Source organism: Nelumbo lutea, chromosome 6 (assembly GCF_056320005.1).
Source record: "Nelumbo lutea isolate HS-2025 chromosome 6, American lotus-T2T, whole genome shotgun sequence".
Classification (NCBI taxonomy): domain Eukaryota; kingdom Viridiplantae; phylum Streptophyta; class Magnoliopsida; order Proteales; family Nelumbonaceae; genus Nelumbo; species Nelumbo lutea.
In genome coordinates this window covers 41,889,358-41,911,682 of record NC_142689.1, presented here as the reverse complement: position 1 = coordinate 41,911,682, position 22,325 = coordinate 41,889,358, and the positions used below count along the sequence as shown (strand labels likewise).

The window sequence follows — 22,325 nt, the reverse complement described above, 5'->3', positions numbered from 1 at the left end:
TGATTGATAGATCTTCCGGAGTAGCTGTGACCCCAGGAACCCTCGGTGATTGGGGAAATACCATTGATGCCAGAGCTTTCAACAGCTTCCTGTCCCTAATTGGGGGGCTGCGATGACTGCAATTCTTGCACTAGTCACTTGATAATTGGCGAGACTGGTATGGTACAAGGATCTACATCAAATGACATCTGCGGTAAAAATAGAAAATTAAGAATGACCAGTACATAGCTTAATCACAATACAAGGCTAAGAGAAACGATAATGATCAGTAAACAGAAAATTACACATGTCTTACCGCCTATAGCGTCCTCGCAAGGGACCTCTGGGCCTCCACACCAGGCTATGTGCTTTCTGATTCCACACACTTCAGAACAGAAGAATATAAATAAAATAGCAACAAAAACAGAAGAACAAATTAATTAATCACAAATAACATGATATAATTACATGGATGTACGGGTTCTTATAAAGTCAACCTTTTTAGGCTCCTTTCTCCGAAGGTAGGGAACCATTTTCTTAACACATCCGCTCGAGACACGAATGGAAGTAACCCTATTAGTAAGAATAAGCACTATTGATTGTGCCAACTCTGTGTCAGCCGCATTCTTCTTCCCCGGGTCAAGGGCAGAAGGGTTTCTTGACCTCATCTCAGACTGGTGGTGACGAGTGTCAATCTCAATGCTCCTCCGCCCGCGATGAGGCTACATCTGAAACAAGGGCTCGTGGCTCAGCTACGCGATACACCCTCACCGTCCTAGGCTTCTTCGCTATGAGAGTTTCATCTCATACTCTCCCCCTCCTTGAAAATAGGGTGTTTGTCCTCACGCCTCGGGATCACATTCCTTGGAGGATGCGATGGGGGAGTGGCTGGACTCTGACCCTGGTTAGCCGCATGACCTTTGGGAGGAGCCAAGATGTGGTGCGGGCGAGGGTTTCATCTCATCAGCATCTTAAAACCCTCGAACAATGCACAAAGATAGGCAACATTGAACCCTTTAATACCCTGTGATAGTGATTTGCAAACACCTAGGAAATGCATGACCATGGCGACGGACCCAGAAAACATCCTCTCCTAAGGATCATAAGAATTGGGCACCCATGTCATCATAACCAAACTTTTGGAGTACCCGGTTTGGACGAAAAATGGCCAATTGATCTTTAACGGTGCAATCAAGATATGCTATGACACCAGGCCAAGTTATTAGTTGTGCTACGCCTACAGCAGGACTCTTGATCCCCATGGTGCATTGCTGATCAACATCTTTAGGAACCAAAATTCTGACACAGAACTACGTTGTGTGATGTACAGCCTGAGTATATGACCTCCATGCGAATTCATCGAGAGAAGCCAACTTCAAGTTGATTTCACTCATCTTGAATTGCTTGTGCCTGCTATCTTGGAGCCAGAATTTTCCCCTACCGACCTCAATCAAGCGCTCACACAAAAACATCCACAGGAAGGGAGCACAGATGTAGCTGATACAATATTTGTTGGACAGTGTCATCCATCTGTTCGTACAAATAACCCAAGAACATAGAGGCCAAGGGTAGCTAGTGGCCATTGGCAACAAGAATAGCAAGTGGACCAAAATCATGTGCAAGCCATAGTCAGAAAGTCCTAGGAAATGGAAGCGGGAATCAATATACAAAATGAAGGTAGCGAGTTGACACTAGCTATTCTTACCGTTTACCATTACATCCCTCCTTCCATGGGATTAGAACCAGTACTCCAACCAATGCTCCAATGGCATCTTTCCCCAGGAAGTAGACTGTGAAGGGATAGGAAATCCATCTCATGGAGGCCCAAAGATTGCGGAATAAGGGGGCGAATTTCAAAAATTTTTCTCTCCCTTCAACTGGGAATCGAATTCTCTATTTAAAAAATCATATTTTCAATGATCATTCTTGAACCATAAACTGAACCAGATCTGAACCAAAAGGAGTAGGGAGAGATAATACCTGATACACAGAAGTAGTATCTCCCAATGAAGGTATTCACGCCCAAGGAAGAATCCAAAATCTGCTCCAACTGAAGATGGCGCAGTGCATGGTAGAGAAGAATCAGTAGTGTTCTTCAAAAAGAACTTGATCATTCTCAAGAATCACCAGGACAGCTTGTGAATACAACTCCCACCAATCTTTTCTCCAAAAGATTGGAATCAAGATCCAATCTTAATTTCTCCCAAGAACTGGAGATCAAACTGCTGTAGGCGGAAGCTGCAGGAAGGAGGCGGCAAGAGAGTATTTGTAGGGTGCAGATTCTCTCTTCTTGTGATTTCAACTCTGAAGACATGAATGTGTATTGCTTGCATGTTGAAAGGCTGCCGCCCCCTCTTCCTTTTGTAGATTTAAAAGGGATCAGCTCCTAATCCCATTAGGAGTTGCTAACCCAAATCATATTTGGACTAGAAGTCCCTTTAAGTGATAAGGGATAACCCTTATACCCTTATCTTATCTGCAGATTAGATAAGCCATCTCCTAATCTAATTAGGAAGTTTTTAGATCTAAATCTTATTTAGATCTTGGACTCTCTAAGTGGATAGGGTGTGGGCCCAATCCTATCAACTGATCCATCTTAGAATTCGCCCCTTAAGTGACTAATCAAATTACCCCAGTTCGAAATGGGCTTAAGGCCCATTTAAGGTTATGTATTCATTTAGCCTTCCAAACTGTTGCCCAGTTGGGCTCCCTTGTATGGCGTGAGACCCAAACATTGATCTACACATCAGCCACATGGGTTCAGCCCAGCCTTTGTTACAAGGCCTGGCTGTATACACTGTTATGGACAGTGCACCCCCTGAAACCCATCAGATGGGCTCTATGGGCCCAACACTTATCCTAAGTGGTCCTTGGGCCAAGCCACCTTTTAACACCCAGGGACTGTGGGCAGATGCAAGATTATCCCATCAGGTATTATCCTCAATGGTCTTACACTTAACCTCTCAGCCCATAATGATCATTCACTGCCCGACAAGAGAGGACCTCTCCTTCGGCTGCAAGGAACAGTGTTGCACTCTCTGCTTATATGGATCTCGGGAATTAAAACCTTTTGCAAATCATTTCGAAACCATAATTTATAAACTTTTATATCTCATATAAAATATATTTTGCAAGACAAATCTCAACGATTGAAATCGGCTGCCAGCAGTCTTGGTTTCCATTAGTGAAAGTGCATCCCCGATCATTACCTTTGTCCGACAAAGAGGCTGATCCTATCACTATGATCACCCACTCAGATGAATTCTCAGACTGTCCCAACATACCCAGGTTTTGACCCCCACTAAGGATCTCATTGATTGGTACATCAAAGACAACCCAATCCGACACCTAATGTAGTATCACAATCAAGTCTAGGGGTCGGGTGTAACTTTCCAGTTTTGCCTGTAAATCTCCAAGGTCCAAGGCAATACTGAAAATCTGGTCCAGTTCAAAGATTCAATTAATCCTACATTGTAAGTGCCTAGGGTCTCACCCCGGTGGCTGAGACAAGCCACCCCAACCAACTTGGTGGCACCACAGTGTCAGCCTTGTCAGGATAGGTCTCCCCAGACTGACCCACTGGCTGTGAACATTCTAAACTAACATGAGTCCCATTAAGTATCCAATTTAAGGGTATTACACAGAAACATACCAAGGGAACATGAATCAAATATGCACTTTTATTCATTTACAATAAACTCATAAAGTACATCATTTTGATTGAAGCTAAGGGCGTACAAAACTGTCTAACATCTCCCACTTGCACTTAGGTCCAATCAGGTACTAGCCGGAGTCTCATGCTTTCCACGTGTTTCTCAAACACTTTCTGTGATAGTGGCTTTGTCAATGGGTCTGCTACATTTTCCGCTGACGCTACCTTCTGAATCAGGACGTCCCCTCTACCAACAATCTCCCTTAGTACATGGTACTTCCTCGTGATGTGCTTCAACTTCGAGTGGGCTCGTGACTCCTTAGCCTGAGCAATAGCTCCATTGTTGTCACACAACAATGGGATGGGTGATGTGCTAGACGGAACTATTCCCAACTCGTGAATGAACTTCTTCATCCACACGGCTTCTTTGGCAGCCTCACTTGCGGCAATGTACTCGGTCTCGGTCATGGAGTACGCAGTGGACCCCTGTTTGCTGCTTTTCCAGCAAACAGCACACGATCCTATCGTGAAAACATATCCAGATGTAGACTTTCTATCATCTGGATCCGACTGGAAATTGACATCAGTATACCCTTGGATCTATAAGCTTGCTTAAGTCCATAAATGGATCTATTGAGTTTACATACCATGTTTTCCTGACCTGCAGCTATGAAGCCTTGCGGCTGCTGCATATAGATATCTTCAGTAAGATTTCCATTCAGGAATGCAGTTTTGACATTCATCTGCCAAATCTCATAATCATGGTATGCTGCTACAGCTAGCAGGATCCTAATGGATTTAAACATGGCCACAGGCGAAAAGGTTTCCTCATAATTGATGCCCTCTTTCTGAGTGTACCCTTTTGCCACCAGACGAGCTTTGAAGGTCTCAACCCTACCATCGGGGCCCTTCTTCCTCTTGTAAATCCATTTGCAACTGATTGCTTTTACCCCGGAGGGTGGATCTACTAGAGTCCAGACTCCATTGGCCTCCATTGAGTCCATCTCTGCTCTCATGGCCTCCACCCACTTCTGGGAATCTATGTCCAACATAGCTTCCGCGTAAATCACGGGATCCTCCTCACTAGTCAAGGTTTCCACTAGGTAACTATCCTGGTCATAACCGTAATGGACTAGTGGGCTAGATACCGGAGTGGTTCTTCTAGGTTGGTCACTACCTGGAACTTGCGGGACATCTCCCACTGCTCCTGAGCTCTCCTCATCAAGAACAATTTCCTGACGATGGGTGTCCAGGATGTAATCGGTCTCCAAGAATTGGGCATTTCGACTACAGAACACTTTCTGTTCACTTGGGTCATAGAATAGGTAACCTACAGAGCCTTTTGAGTAGCCTACAAATAGGCAACGGCTGGTCTTGGATTCCAACTTGTCTGCACTCGTTCTTTTAACGTGTGCTGGACAACCCCAAATCTTCAAGTGTCTGACACTTGGTTTCTTTCTAGTCCAAAGTTCATATGGAGTGTTCGGAACCGATTTGGTTGGAACCTGATTCAGCACGTAAATCGTAGTTTCTAATGCGTAACCCCAAAAGGATGTTGGTAACTCTGGGTGTATGAGAAGTGACCGGACCATATCCAATAAGGTCCTATTCCTCCTCTCTGAAACACCGTTAAGTTGTGGTGTAGCAGGATGAGCTAATTGTGATACTATCCCATTGTCCTTTAAGTAGTCCCTGAATTCGTCAGAGGGATACTCGCCACCTCGATCAGATCGAAGGGCTTTAATTTCTCTCCCCAACTGTTTCTCGACCTCTTCTCTAAACTCTTTGAACTTTTCAAAGGATTCAGACTTGTACCTCATTAGGTACACGTAACCATGTCGTGATAAATCATCTGTGAAGGTGATGAAATACACATGTTGATTTTGTGTCCTAACACTCAGGGGACCACATACATCAGTATGTATTAGGTCAAGTTGGCCTAGACATCTTTCAGGCTTACCGTTAAATGGTGGGAAGATCTTCTACAGTTAGAAAATCCAAAGGACCATCCTTTACCAACCTTGTGATTTGGTCATCACCGATGTGGCCAAGTCGGTAATGCCATAGACACGTGGAATTAATTGTATCACGGTCTCTCTTCTTGGGGATTTCAGCCGACGTAGTTTCGATTATGTTAGTTTCTAGAGAAGGATGTAGAACATTGAGACCGTTCTCTAGTTTCCCATATGCGATGAATATGTTATTTCTTTTAATAGTAATCGTATTACTAAAGAAGATAGAATAACCATCTGCACACAGTTTTGAAACAGAAATCAAATTTCTCCTTAAATTTTGTACATAAAGACAATCTTTGAGTACAATTATTCATTCTCTAAAAATTAACTCCACAGTTCCTATTGCCGCAGCTGCAACAGTTGCAGTAGTCCCCAAGTAAAGTGTAACTTCTCCTTCACTCAGCCTTCTGCTTACCTTGAACCCCTGTAGTGAGTTACATGCATGAGTTGAAGTCCCGGAGTCAATACACCAGGACGCAGAAGCTACCAATAAATTGATTTCTATAACACAAGATTCAAAATTACCTTTCTTGGATTCAGGTAGGCACGACAGTTCCTTTTCCTGTGGCCGGTCTTCTTGCAGAAGTGATAGGCATCCGATGCTTTGTCTTTCTTCTACTTCTTACCCTTAGTGGCTTTCTTCTGAGGCTTCTTTGCTTTCCTCTTTCTCTTGCCCGTCTTGCTAGCTTCAACAAGCATAGCTACAGGCTCATCCTTTCTAATAAGTTCTTCTGCTCTTTGCAACATATTGCTGAGCTCTTGTAAGCTGACATTCAGCTTGTTCATGTTATAGTTCATGATGAACGGATTAAAGGAAGGAGGCAAAGAATTAAGGATAGCATCTATCTGGGTTGCAAAATCCAGCCCGGATCCAAGAGCCTCCAGTTCGTTGATGTAACCCATCATCCGAAGACAATGGTCGTGAACTTGTTGGCCCTTGGACATTTGCGTGGTCATGAACTATTTCAAGACCTTTTGTCGAGTAGAAAGATTCTGCTCTTCATACATCGTCCTGAGACTATCCAATATGTCCTTGGCAAGTTCGATCTGATCAAACTGCCTCTGTATTGGGTTGTCCAAGGAGGCAATGATGTAACACCGGGCAAGGGAGTTTTTCTCCTCCCATTCCTGATAGTCTCTCCTTCGGGCCTCAGAAGCCCTGTCACCCGGACGCTTTGGGGCAGGATTCTTTGCCACTTTGTCCAGCTTTTTAGAAGCTAGGACCAGCATAAGGTTCCTGTACCAGTCGGCATAGTTTGGGCCCTTAAGCTTGTTGTCATCAAGAAGATTTGCAAAAGATCCATTTGCCATTTTCTGATAAAAGAACAAACATCAGTCCACAACCTAATTTGATTCATGTTCATTTCATAGATATGGATTTTAATCTATGATCCATTTCCATTTATTCATCTCTGAGATTTCCCTCCTCTCTCAGTGACGGAGACTACGGGTTGTCTCTAGAAATGTGGGAAATCACATAAGGTGCATGGAGCTAACTGTTTCAGCTGGATAACCCCACCGCCTTTCTATGAAGGATCATATCCCCTCATCAGGTAAACCTTTCTGTCCAGTGAGTGCTTACCCATCATATTCGTGAATGCCAAGGTACCATGAGAGAGTTCCCATTTTCTGGTGAAGCCCCTCCCACATCGGTCTATGACGCCCCTATAATCTTATGAAACACTTAGACAAGCCCAACAGCAAATGGATAGCCCATTTTCTGGCACGTTTCCTCATTGCTGAAGGACCCATCCTCATGCTAATGATGGAAGGCCTTTAGAGAGTTCATCATATGAATCTCCCTATCAGTTGCACTCATATTAGCTGGAAGGAACAATTATTACGTCCTAGTTTGATTTAGGTCAAACCAAAGTGGCTCCCACTGACTTTCATAAAGTCAGATTTTGGTGGGCCTTTAATCAGCTAGGGTTCCGCACATAACCTCTTGATGAGGTGTGGGGCCCACCACTGAGGGAGGTCATCCAATGACCAAAAGGGACACCATGGCAATGATGTGCATTCAGCCATGGTGTGCACAAGAACCACTGTTGAATGAGCATGGGTCAAGCACTTATGGCCCATGCACGCAGCACATCACACATCCAAACATCTCATGCAGGGATAAATTGATCCAATCAATTAATTATCTATAAGGCCCATTGGAAGCCTGTTGAAAATCCATAATATTAACCATTAATATTATCTAGGTATATGGGCCGAATTAGGGTTACCCAGTTCGGCCCATATAGCTTTATCCTTTGAAGTGGGCTTTTAGCAATTTTAACTATTTAAAACTGGGCCTTTACAGGTTGGGCCGAATTAACCATTTAATTAAATATCAATCCTCAGGCCCATTAGTGGGAAAATTAGGGCTGACTTTCAGCCTTGATTAAACCCTAGATTTTGTCCAAACAGCTTTGAACCAATCTTGGTTTGAATGGGTCTAGGGTTTGATCTTTAATTAAATCCTGAATTCAAGAAAACAATCTGAAATTAAATAACTGATAAAAGAAAATCAAGAATTAGTTAATCAGGGCTGTTCGCACACTCCATCCTGCAAAAGAGAGGTTAGATCACATATTGCAGTTTCACAAACTGCAAATCGCAGATAGCGAATGTCCCATCTGCGAAATATCCTTCTTTGCGCTGCCATCTTCAATCCAAAATAAAATAAATAGAAATCGTATTTCTATTAATAATTACATCAGATCGAATGCCTATACATTGAGTCTAAAAATAAAAAAAAAAATTATTTACAGACCAAATGTAATAAATAAATTCAAGAAACTACAAATCTTGTCTTTCTCCCTGCGCAAATCAAGAATTCAATCTCCTCATGTACGAACGACCCATAAATCAAGAAAATCACATAGAACTATTCTAAATAATAATCAGATTTATATAAAATTAATTTCAGATTATTTGTCCATCAATTTTGGGAACAAATTTCCCAAAACCCATATCTGCGCAAATTGGGTAGAACGCCTTCTCCCTATTTGTGCAGGTTCAGATCTGAAACAGAATGGTTCAAGATTTGAACCTGGGCTCTGATACCACTGATGGAATAGGAAATCCATCACATGGATGCCTAGAGATTGCGGAATAAGGTGGCGAAATTCAAAAATTTTTCTCTCCCTTCAATTGGGAATCAAATTCCCTATTTAGAAAATCATACTTTCAATGATCATTCTTGAACCATAAACTGAACCAGATCTGAACCAAAAGGAGTAGGGAGAGATAATACCTGATACACAGAAGTAGTATCTCCCAATGGAGGTGCTCACGCCCAAGGAAGGATTCAAAATCTGCTCCCACTGAAGATGGCGCAGTGCAGGGTGGAGCAGAATCAGTAGTGTTCTTCCAAAAGAACTTGATCCTTCTCAAGAATCACTTGTACGGCTTGTGAATACAACTCCCACCAATCTTTTCTCCAAAAGATTGGAATCAAGATCCAATCTTGATTTCTCCCAAGAATTGGAGATTGAACTGTTGTAGGCAGTGGCTGCAGGAAGGAGGCGGCAAGGCGGCAAGAGAGTATTTGCAGGGTGTAGATTCTCTCTTCTTGTGATTTCAGCTCTGAAGACAAGAATGTGTATTGCTTGCATGTTGAAAGGCTGCCACCCCCTCTTTCTTTTGTAGATTTAAAAGGGATCAGCTCCTAATCCCATTAGGAGTTGCTAACCTAAATCATATTTGGATTAAAAGTCCCTTTAAGTGATAAGGGATAACCCTTATCTTATCTGCAGATTAGATCAGCCATCTCCTAATCTAATTAGGAAGTTTCCAGATCTAAATCTTATTTAGATCTTGGACTCTCTAAGTGGATAGGGTGTGGGCCCAATCCTATCAGCTGATCCATCTCAAAAATTGCCCCATAAGTAACTAATCAAATTAGCCCAGTTAGAAATGGGCTTAAGGCCCATTTAAGGTTATGTATTCATTTAGCCTTCCAAACTGTTGCCTAGTTGGGCTCCCTTGTATGGTGTGGGATCCAAACATTGATCTACACATCAGCCACATGGGTTCAGCCCAGCCTTTGTTATAAGGCCTGGCCGAATACACTGTTATGGACAGTGCACCCCCTGAAACCCATCAGATGGGCTCTATGGGCCCATCACTTACCCTAAGTGGTTCCTGGGCCAAGCCACCTTGTAACACCCAAGGACTATGGGCAGATGCAAGATTATCCCATCAGGTATTATCCTCAATGATCTTACACTTATCCTCTTAGCCCATAATGATCATACACTGCCCAACAAGAGAGGACCTCTCCCTCGGCTGCAAGGAACAGTGTTGCACTCTCTACTTATATGGATCCCAGGAATTAAAACCTTTTGCTAATCATTTCGAAACCATAATTTATATACTTTTATATCTCATATAAAATATATTTTGCAAGACAAATCTCAACGATTGAAATCGGCTGCCGGCAGTCTTGGTTTCCATTAGTGAAAGTGCATCCCCGATCATTACCTTTGTCCGACAAAGAGGCTGATCCTGTCACTATGATCACCCACTCAGATGAATTCTCAGACTGTCCCAACATACCCAGGTTTTGACCCCCACTAAGGATCTCATTGATTGGTACATCAAAGACAACCCAATCCAACACCTAGTGCAGTATCATAATCGAGTCTAGGGGTCGGGTGTAACTTTCCAGTTTTGCCCATTAATCTCCAAGGTCCAGGGCAATACTGGAAATCTGGTCTTGTTCAAAGATTCAATTAATCCTACACTGTAAGTGCCTAGGGTCTCACCCCGGTGGCTGAGACAAGCCACCCCAACCGACTTGGTGGCACCACAGTGTCAGCCTTGTCAGGATAGGTCTCCCCAGACCGACCCACTGGCTATGGACATTCTAAACTAACAAGAGTCTCATTAAGTGTCTAGTTTAAGGGTATTACATAGAAACATACCAAGGGAACGTGAATCAAATATGCACTTTTATTCATTTACAATAAACTCATAAAGTACATCATTTTGATTGAAGCTAAGGGCATACAAAACTGTCTAATAGACTGATCCACTTAGGTTCAATCAAGATGATGTACTTTATGAGTTTATTGTAAATGAATAAAAGTGCATATTTGATTCATGTTCTCTTAGTATGTTTTTGTGTATTACCCTTAAACTGGACACTTAATGAGACTCGTGTTAGTTTAGAATGTTCACAGCCAGTGGGTCGGTCTGGGGAGACCTATCCTGACAAGGCTGACACTGTGGTGCCACCAAGTCAGTTGGGGTGGCCTGTCTCAGCTGCTAGGGTGAGACCCTAGGCACATACAGTGTAGGATTAATTGAATCTATGAACTGGACCAGATTTCCAGTATTGCCCTAGACCTTAGAAATTGATGGGCAAAACTGGAAAGTTACACCCGACCCCTAGACTCGATTATGATATTGCACTATGTGTCAGATTGGGTTGTCTTTGACATACCAATCAGTGAGATCCTTAGTGGGGTTCAAAACCTGGGTATGTTGGGACAGTCTGAGAATTCATTTGAGTGGGTGATCATAGTGACAGGATCAGCCCCTTTTTCGGACAAAGGTAATGATCGGGGACGCACTCTCACTAATGGAAATCTACACTGCCAGCAGCCGATTTCAACCATTGAGATTTGTTTTGCAAAATATATTTTATATGAGATATAAAAGTATATATATTATGGTTTCGAAATGATTTGCAAAAGGGTTTTAATTCCCGGGATCCATATAAGTAGAAAGTGCAACGCTGTTCCTTGCAGCTGAGGGAGAGGTCCTCTCTTGTCGGGTAGTGTATGATCATTATGGGCTGAGATGTTAAGTGTAAGGCCATTGAGGATATTACCTGATTGGCTAATCTTGCATCTGCCCATAGTCCCTAGGTGTTACAAGGTGGCTTGGCCCAGGGACCACTTAGGGTAAGTGTTGGGCCCATAGAGCCCATAAGATGGGTTTCAGGGGGTGCATTGTCCATAATAGTGTATTCGGCTAGGCCTTGTAACAAAGGCTGAACCGAACCCATGTGGCTTATGTGTAGATCAATGTTTGGGTTCCATGCCATACAAGGAAGCCCAACTGGGCAACAGTCTGGAAGGCTAAGTGAGTACATAACCTTAAGTGGGCCTTAAGCCCATTTCGAACTGGGCTGATTTGATCAGTCAATTAAAGGGGCGAATTTTGAGATGGATCAGTTGATAGGATTGGGCATAAACACTATCCACTTAGAGAGTCCAAGATCTATTTGAGATTTAGATCTAGAAGCCTCCTAATTAGATTAGGAGATGGCTGATCTGATCTGCAGATAAGATAAGGGTTATCCCTTATCACTTAAAGGGACTTCTAATCCAAATATAATTTGGATCACCAACTCCTAATGGGATTAGGAGCTGATCCCTTTAAGGTTATAAAAAGGAGGAGGGGGCGACAGCCTTTATACAAGCAACCAACATACTCTTGTCTTCAGAGCTGAAATCACAAGAAGAGAGAATTATTCACCCTGTGAATACTCTCTTGCCGCCTCCTTCCTGCAGCCGCCGCATCCAGCAGTTCGATCTCCTACTCTCTACAGAAGTAATCAAGATTTGATTTTGATACCAATCTTTTGGGGAAAAGATTGATTGGAGCTATATTCACAAGCCATTCTGTTGATTCTTGCAAAGGGTCAAGTTCTTTTGGAAGAACACTGCTGAGTTTGCTTTATCCTGCACTGCACCATCTTCAGTGGGAGCAGATTTTGGATCCTTCCTTGGGCATGAACACCTCCATTGGGAGATAGTGTTTCTCTGTATCAGGTACATCCTCCCCCTTACTCTTTTTGGTTCAGATCTGGTTTGGTTAATGGTTCAAGATTGATCATTGAAAAATACATTTTTTCTAAAACAGGGAATTCGATTCCCTACAAAGATGGGAGAAAATTTTGAAATTCGCCCCCACTTATTCCGCATTCTTTGAGTGTCCATGTGATGGATATCCTATCCCTTCAATAATGTACATCAATCTGATTAGAGCTATGGGCATATACTCTCTAATAGCTCCCACTTGCACTTAGGTCCAATCGGGTATAAGCCAGAGACCCAAACTTTCCACATGTTTCTAAAACACTTCCTGTGTTAGTGGCTTATCCAATGGGTCTACCACATTATCCATTGATGATACCTTTTAATATCAATATCCGGTAGATCCAGTGTTGTCACACAAATGTGGAAATGGGTGATGTGCTGAATTCCAAATTCTAGAATGAACACCTTCTTACATTAGGCAGCCTCACTTACAGTGATGTGCTCAACCTGGGTTATGGAATCTGTCATTCTTACTACATAGGACTCCATCGTGAAGATGTAACCAGATATAGACATTCTACCCTCGGGGTCTAACTGGAAGTCGGTATCAGTATACCCAACGATCTTTAGTGAATTATCATCGAATTCTAGACAAAACTCATATGTCCTTCAAAGGTATTTTAGAATGTGTTTCACAGCTGTCCAATGCTCCTAACCTGGGTTAGACTGAAACCTACTCACCACACTCACTGCTTGAGCAATGTCAGGTCGAGTGCACAGCATGGCATACATGATGCTCCCTACAGCTGAAGCATAGGGAGTCTCTCTCATGCCCTCAATCTCCTCGGGAGTCTTGGGAGACATACCCTTGGAGAGAGTGACTCCGTGCCTAAAAGGAACATTTCCTTTCTTGGAGTTCTCCATACTGTATCTTTTGACAATCTTGTCAATGAAAGTAGATTAGGATAATTCTATTATCCTCTTCAATCTTACTCTATAGAGTTGAAGACCCAAGATGTAGGATGCTTCTCCAAGATCTTTCATGGAGAATTGTTATGAAATCCACATTTTCACCATAGTTAACATCCCTACATCATTCCCAGTGAGTAGGATGTCATATACATATAGGACCAGGAATGTAACTTTATCTTCCACTATCTTCCTATAAACATAGGGCTCATTCGGATTCAGCTCAAAGTCAAACAATTTGATGGTAGAGTATAACTGGGTGTTCCAGCTCCAAGAAGCTTGCTTAAGTCCATATATGGATCGATTAAGTTTACATACCATGTGTTCCAGACTTGCAGCAATGAATCCTTGTGGTTGCTGCATGTAGATATCTTCAATAAGATCTTCGTTTAGGAATGCGGTTTTGACATTCATTTTCCAAATCTCAGAGTCATGGTATGCTGCTACAGCTAGCAAGATTCTAATGGATCTAAGCATGGTCACAGGCAAAAAGGATTCCTCATAGTCGATTTCCTCTTTCTGAGTGTACCCTTTCATGACAAGACGAGCCTTGTAGGTCTCAACAATATAATCAAGGCCCTTCTTCTTCTTATAGATCCATTTGCAACCAATTGCTTTTAAGGGCGGATTTACTAAAGTCTAGATTCCATTGGTCTCCATTGAGTCCATTTCAGCTCTCATGGAATCTACGCATTTCAATGAATCTATGTCCAACATAGCTTCCATATATGTCACGGGATCCTCCTCACTAGTCATGGCTACAACCAAGTAACTTTCTTGGTCATAGCTATAATGAACTGGAGGCTTCATTGGACATCTCCCACTACCCCTAGGCTCTCCTCATCAAGAGCAACATCTTGATTAAGATTATCCAAAATGTAATCTTCCTCTATAAAGGAGACATTTCGACTGCAAAACACATTTTGCTCTTTTGGATCATAGAATAAGTAACCTACAAAACCTTTGGGGTAATCTAGAAATAGGCAACGACTAGTCTTGGATTCCAATTTGTCAGCACTAGTTCTTTTAACATGTGTCGGACAACCCCAAATCCTCAAGTGTCTCACACTAGGTTTCTTACCAGTCCATAGCTCATATGGAGTCTTAGGAAAGGATTTGGTTGGAATCTGGTTAAGCACTTTAATCGAAGTCTCTAATGTGAAACCCCAAAAAGATGTGGGTAACTCTATGTGGACGAGAAGTGAATGGACCAAATCTAATAGAGTCTAATTTCTCCTCTCTGATACATTGTTTAATTGTAGTGTAACAGGAGGAGCCAGTTGTGATACAATCCCATTTTCCTTTAAGTAGTCATTGAATTCGTTAGAGAGATACTCACCACCTCAATCTAATCGAAGGGTCTTAATTTCTCTCCCTAACTATTTCTCGACCTCTTGTCTAAACCTCTTTAAAATTTTCGAAGGATTTGGACTTATGTCTCATTAGGTACACGTAACCACACCATGAAAAATCATCTGTAAATGTTATAAAATAAATGTGTTGGTTACGTGTCCTAAAATTCATGGGACCACATACATCAGTATGTATAAGGTCAAGTGTGCCTATAGATCTTTCAAGCTTTCTCATAAATTATTGTTTTGTCATCTTACCCTTAAGGCAAGGCTTATAGGTTGGAAGATCTTCTTCAATTAGAAAATCTAAAGGACCATCTTTTACCAACCTTGTTATACGATCTATATTAATGTGGCCAAGTCGGTAATGCCACAGGCACATGGGATTAACTGTATCACGAGTTCTTTTCTTGGGGATTATTTCTGATGTAGTTTTGATAATATTGGTTCCTAGAGAAGGATGGAGAACATAAAGACCACTGATGTGCTTAGAAGACACTAGCAACTGCACTAGCTGATCAAGTAATATAATGATGAGTAGAGTATCCTTCCCACGAGGATTGATCCAACAACTACTAGTACTAAATCAGCCTTTTGCTATCTGATAAACTGAAATATTAAACAAAGAAAACCCTAACTCCTAATTAGCAAACTACCCTAAGCAGTTTCGAATCAAACAACCTTTAATGATGAGAAGAATTACTGCGTGCAAGAAACTAGTAGAACCAGTTTAGTAATGAAATTATTAAGCAGCCCAACCAAAGTGAAATTCAGTCTTGGGTTGGGGAAACCCTAATTTTATGAGCAGCCTCTATTGAGCACAACCCACTCTATCTATGAGCAATAATTCCTATATCTCTATCAGAAATTTAATCACCATAGTTGCATTAAAAACAGATAATTCAAAGGTCATTAATTTAGGTATGAATAAATGCCAAACGAACCATGCAAATTATCTCTAAGATGCATTCGATTCATTTTCTTGATTAGATGATCTGATTACCTAAACCCTTTCTCAACCAATTCAAGCAATCCAAGAAACAAGAACAATTCGACCAAGATTATTCTATTAATCGAAAACCCTAATCAAGAATCCCAAGAATAAATCACAATCAATCAGGTCTGCTAAAATATTAATTACATATTAGATTTGAAGTCCATCATGGTTTGCATAAAAGAAAGAAAGAAAGAAAGATTCAATAAAGAAAAATCATGAAACCTTAATCGAATCTAGGTTCCCAAAATGCAGAATCAAAGAAGAAGACAACCTAAGATTTCTGCATCAATCTTTGGTTTCCTCTTCAATTCGCATTCAACAACCTTCTCTCTTATCTAGCAGTTCTTCTTCTTCTTTGCTTTTGTCTTCTGGGGTCTGAACCCTAATTCCCTCTTTTTCTTTTTCTTTTATACTCTTCCTTTCAGCCTTTCTTCATTCTCTAAAATCAGTCACCTTTTTGGAGCCTTCCTTAGGGCTACGGTTGGGCTGCTATTCTTGGTGGGTTGAACTGCTATTGGGTTGTTCTCCTTGATGGGCCAAACTACTGTTCTCCCATAAGGTTTCAGTTGGGCTGTAGTTGGGCCTCTCTCCTTGGTAGCTTCAATGCTTTCCATGGGGTTTCGGCTGGGCTTTTCTTCTTGATGGGCCAAAGTATGCTCTCTTCACCCTAGATTGCCCCAAACTCTTAGTTTTCCTGGAATTCTGCTCAATTAGGGTAAAAACCATTGCAAAACATCATTAAAACCATGTATACAACCATAAAAATGATGTGTAGCATACGCACACATCAAACTCCCCCACACTTAAGCTTTTTCTTGTCCTCAAGCAAAGATATTACCCATAAGCTGATCATTCCCTATATTATTGCCATCTACTAAATGAATTTTAGAATGGGAATGCATTAAGTGGTCGGGAAACCTGTATAAACATTATGATTCATCCCCATGATTGGCCACTCTTACCACGTACATGAGAACAAAGGAAGGGAGAACATGAGCTTCTTCATGCTCCTGCACTCAATTCCGTTCAATATGTATAGTAGCTCCTTGACCACCATAATTAACCATCATCTCGAGCTTGGTCTCAAATCTGTTAATGCACCTAATTGAATTTCCAACTATATTTTTGTCCCTTTGAACCTCAGTCGTCACCAAATTCTTTTCTTTCTTTTATTTTTTTTGGTGTTAGTGTATTTTATGCTCCATCTCACACGGGTCACAGGCTAGAGGCAGATAATAATACTCATATTCCTAGTTGCTAGTTTTACTATTCAACTTGGAATAGAAGAGTTGGGGCTGAACTCATATCATGAACCACTAGTTTTACTATTCAGTTCATGACAGTGGAGTAATTCGGACTTTGTCCCTTTCTCTCCTTCTATTTTTTTTCTAAATCAATTGTTGAAGTTCATGCATTAACAGTTCATGATGCACTAATAGCTCGGATGATCATTAAGATTTTAACCAAGCATACTATACACATGAGTAGAGTTGGTGCCGGTCATGATAAAAGTCCTATTCGACTTCCTCATCCTCAAGTATCGTGATAAATTGGATCATTCACAGGAACAAATTCTAGCATTTACAGTGATTTCCTTTGACTTCATCGTATTCCTTCTTGGAATTCACCATATAAACAACAATAATCTTGAGGGAATTTCCAGTTTATGCAGCCTATCAATGCATTTATGTATTGGGCTAATTGAGGTGCACAGCTATAGCCTCCCCCATGCTTATCATGAACATTGCCCTCAATGTTCATATAGAAAAAGTAGAAGGATGAATTCAGCAATGTGAGCAGTGGGACATCAAGCATTTCAAAGGGTTTAGAGAACTTCCCTGAAGAGCATTCTGAAATCTAGAAGGGCTCCTTCATTTGGACCCTCTAGTTGCTAAGATCAAAAGAAACTAGGAGGAGAGAATGATAAACACTAAGAGAGATCATCAATCTACAAAATTAACATCCTAGAAAAAAAACTCGAATGATACGAAAAAGAAAAGTAGAAACACAAATAAATAAAAAAAAAACTACTCATCATCATTGGGTTGCCTCCCAATAAGTGCTTGTTTTCTGTCTGAAGCTTGACAGTCTAGTGGGATCAATGAACATCTTGGTACACAGTTGATGGGTTATGCAATGCTCCATCTGCTATATATGGTTTGAGGAATTGACCATTGACCTGAAAACATCCACCAACCGCATCATCAATGACATCTATCATATAACATGAATCATCACTAGAAGATGCATGTTTCATAGCATTAGACATTTTAAAAATTACTTCCTCATCTTGAATCCTAAGGCTGAGTTGTCCTTTTTGGACATCAACTGTTGTCTTTCCTGTAGCTAGGAAGGGTCACCCTAGGATAAGTGGGACATCAACATCCTCTTCCATGTCTAACACTATGAAGTCCATAGGAAAAATGAATTTGTCAACCTTAACAAGCACATCTTCTATGATTCTCCTAGGATGCTATATGGACCTATCAGCTAACTGCAATGCAACTCTAGTGGGTTGGGGTTCACCCAACCCTAATTTCTTAAAAACCGAATATGGCATCAAATTTATACTAGCTCCTAAATCACACAATGCCTTATTAATTTTCAAACTACCTATAGTGCAAGGAATAGTGAAACTCCCAGGATCTTTCAGTTTCTGAGGCAGTTTGTTGAGGAGGATTGCTGAGCATTCTTCATTCAGTGCAACTATAGCCACGTCTCCTAGTTCCCTTTTGTTTGCCAATATCTCCTTCAGAAACTTTGCATAGTGTGGCATCTGGGCTAAAGCATATGAAAAAGGAATGTTAATATGTAAACTCTTAAAAATTTCAAGAAACTTACCAAATTCCTTTTCCAATTTGTGTTGCTTTAGCCTATTCAGAAATGGTACTTGCGGCGGTTGACTTTTCTCTTTCTTTGAATCAGATTGCTCTTCCTCCCTTTTGGTTTCTGGGGTTGCACCCATCTTGCCTTCTTCCTTTGCCTTCTTCTCCACCTCTTGCAACTCCTAACCACTCCTCAAGGTAATGGCTTGCACCTATTCTCTTGGATTTGCCTCGGTGTTGTTGGGTAAAGCGCCTTGAACTCTAGAAGATATCATCTATGCCAACTGCCCCACTTGAGTTTCCAAGTTCTTGATCGATGCCTCTTTGTTCTAAAATCTCGTTTCTGCACTTGCTATGAACTTGGTCATCAGCTCCTCTAGATTGGATTTCTTCTCTAGCTGATTGAAATTTTGGAGAAAGGGTTTCACCGCATTTTGATTTTGCCAAGACATATTTGGGTGATTCCTCCATCTAGGGTTAAATGCATGAAGGTACTGATTGCCTTGCTGCCTTTGCAAATTAACAACAAAATCTACTTGCTCAGGGGACAGCATGAACTGTTTTCCAACTTGACATTTGGTGCTGACATGACCTCCCCCACACCATTCACAGGCTATGGTCTAAACATGCACGGCTGCCAACTGCATTTCATCTATCTTCTTATTGAGGGCACCGATTTGTGCAGATAGTGTTGTATAGGTGTCTACATTGTGAAGACCAGGCTGTCTCCTAACTTGAGCTCTCTCGGAATGCCATTGGTAGTTGTTTGCAGGCATCTCCTCAACGAGTGCATGGGCAACTTCAGGGGTCTTGTAATTAATGGATCCCCCATTGCAGCATCCATAATAGTCTTATTGGCTTTGGTCAACCCATTATAAAATGTCTGAATTTGCAGCCATACGGAAAGTCCATGATGAAGGACCTTCCTCAGCAATTCCTTGTAACACTCCCATGACTCATACAATGAATCTCCATCCTGCTGAGAGAAGGTGGTGATATCATTCCTCATTTTTGTTGTTTTTGACAAAGGGAAATACTTGGATAGGAAACGGCTAGCCATTTCATCTCAAGTAGCAATCGATCCAGCTAGTAGAGAGTTCAGCCACGTCTTAGCATTGTCCTTCAATGAGAACGGAAACAATCTGAGCCTCACCACATCATCACTAACTCCGTTGTGCTTGAATGTGTCACATTTCCAAGAAGTTGGCAATGTGAGTGTTCGAATCTTCATGAGTCAAGCCACATAACTGAATTGTATTCTAAATCATCTGAATTATTGTTGGTTTGATTTCGAAGTTATTGGCAGCTATTGCTGGTCTCACAACGCTCGATGTTGCCTTGGTGAGGGTTGGTTTGGCATAATCCATCATGGTCCATTGTTCAGCCATCTCTGCACTTTCAGCTCTCCCTTGCTTAGAAGCTCTAAGGCGGTGACGGAGAATTTGTTCAATCTCGGAATCATAGGTGATGCTCTCCTTTTCACTTCTGCGTGTCATAAATTGTACAAGTCAAAGTCATAAAGAGACTAATACACAAATATCATAAACATAACATACAAAATTAAAATCAGATTAACATTAGTTGATGGTTCCTAATATTGTTGTGATAATCCCCGGCAGCGGTGCCAAAAACTTGATGCGCTTAGAAGACACTAGCAAGTGCACTAGCCGATCAAGTAATATAATGATGAGTAGAGTATCATTCCCACGAGGATTGATCCAACAACTACTAGTACTGAATCAACCTTTTGCTATCTGATAAACTGAAATATTAAACAAAGAAAACCCTAACTCCTAATTAACAAACTACACTAAGCAGTTTCGGGTCAGACAACCTTTAATGATGAGAAGAATTACTGCGTGCAAGAAACTAGCAGAACCAGTTTAGTAATGAAATCATTAAGCAGCCCAGCCGAAGTGAAATTCAGTCTTGGGTTGGGGAAACCCTAATTTTATGAGCAGCCTCTATCGAGCACAACCCACTCTATCTATGAGCAATAATTCCTATATCTCTATCAGAAATTTAATCACCATAGTTGTGTTAAGAACAAAGAATTCAAAGGTCATTAATTCAAGTATGAATAAATGCCAAATGAACCACACAAATTATCTCTAAGATGCATTCGATCCAGTTTCTTGATTAGATGATCTGATTACCTAAACCCTTTCTCAACCAATTCAAACGATCCAAGAAACAAGAACAATTCGGCCAAGATTATTTTATTAATCAAAAACCCTAATCAAGAATCCCAAGAATAAATCACAATCAATCGGATCTGCTAAAATATTAATTACATACCAGATTTGAAATCCATCATGGTTCACATAAAAGAAAGAAAGAAAGAAAGATTCAATAAAGAAAAATCATGAAACCATAATCGAGTCTAGGTTACCAAATTACAGAATCAAAGAAGAAGACAACCTAAGATTTCTGCATCAATCTTCGATCTCCTCTTCAATTTGCATTTAGCAGCCTTCTCTCTTCTCTAGCAGTTCTTCTTCTTCTTTGGTTTTGTCTTCAGGGGTCTGAACCCTAATTCCCTCTTTTTCTTTTTCTTTTATACTCTTCCTTTCAGTCTTTCTTCATTCTCTAAAATCAGTCGCCTTTTTTGAGCCTCTCTTAGGGCTGTAGTTGGGCTGCTGTTCTTGGTGGGCTAAACTGCTGTTGGATTGCTCTCCTTGATGGGCTGAACTATTGTTCTCCCATAAGGTTTTAGTTGGGCTGCAGTTGGGCCTCCCTCCTTGGTGGCTTCAGTGCTTCCCATGGGGTTTCGGCTGGGCTTTTCTTCTTAATGGGCCAAAGTATGATCTCTTCACCCTAGATTTCCCTAAACTCTTAGTTTTCTTGAAATTCTGCTCAATTAGGGTAAAAACCATTGCAAAACATCATTAAAACCATGTATACAGCAATAAAAATGATGTGTAGCATGCATACACATCAACCACTCTCAATTTCTCCATCCATATGCGAGGAATTTGTTGTTCCATTTAATAGTAATCACATTACTAAATAAGATAGAATAACCATCCAAACACAATTTTGAGACAGAAATCAAATTTATTCCTAAATTAGGTATGAAAAATTAATCATTAAATACAATTGTTCTTTCTCTAAAAACTAGTTCTAAGTTCCTATATTTGTAGCTGCAACTATTGCAGAAGTCCCCAAGTAGAGCATTACTTATCCGTCACTCAGTCTTCTACTTGTCTTGAACCCCTGCAATGTGTTATGCATGAATTGAAGCCCCGGAGTCAATACACCAAGAAGCAGAAGTGACCAACAAATTGGTCTCTAGGATAAAAGATTCAAAATTACCTTGTTTCTTAGTCTCTAGATATTGAGGACAGTTCCTCTTCCAGTGGTCGGTCTGTTTACAAAAGTGACAAGCATTCAATTCTTTGTCTTTCTTCTGCTTTTGCGGATTGCTAACCTTCTTCCGAGGCTTTTTCTTTGCCCTCCTCTTCTTCTTACCCGAATTGCCACCTTCAACAAGCATTGTTATTGGTTTATCCTTCTTAATCAGTTCTTCAGCCCTCTGCAACATATTGTTGAGTCCCTAAAGGATAACATTTAACTTATTCATGTTATAATTCATGATAAAATGATTGAAGGAGGGAGGCAAGGAATTTAGGATGGCATCAACTTTGGTGACATGATCTAGCCCTGACTCGAGTGCCTCTAGTTCATTAATGTAACCCATCATCTTGAGACAATGGTCATGAACTATCTGGCTCTCGGTCATTTTTGTGGTCATGAATAGTTTCAAGACCTTTTA

At 41.1% G+C, this 22,325-nt stretch overlaps 1 non-coding gene across 1 annotated transcript; it reads left to right on the top strand.

Moving 5' to 3' along the window:
* The first annotated feature begins 19,455 nt into the window (after positions 1–19,455).
* Positions 19,456–19,562, top strand: LOC148848744 (small nucleolar RNA R71). Its single transcript, XR_016101542.1, has one exon. It is a non-coding gene; the product is annotated as a small nucleolar RNA R71 (small nucleolar RNA).
* The last annotated feature ends 2,763 nt before the right edge of the window (positions 19,563–22,325 follow it).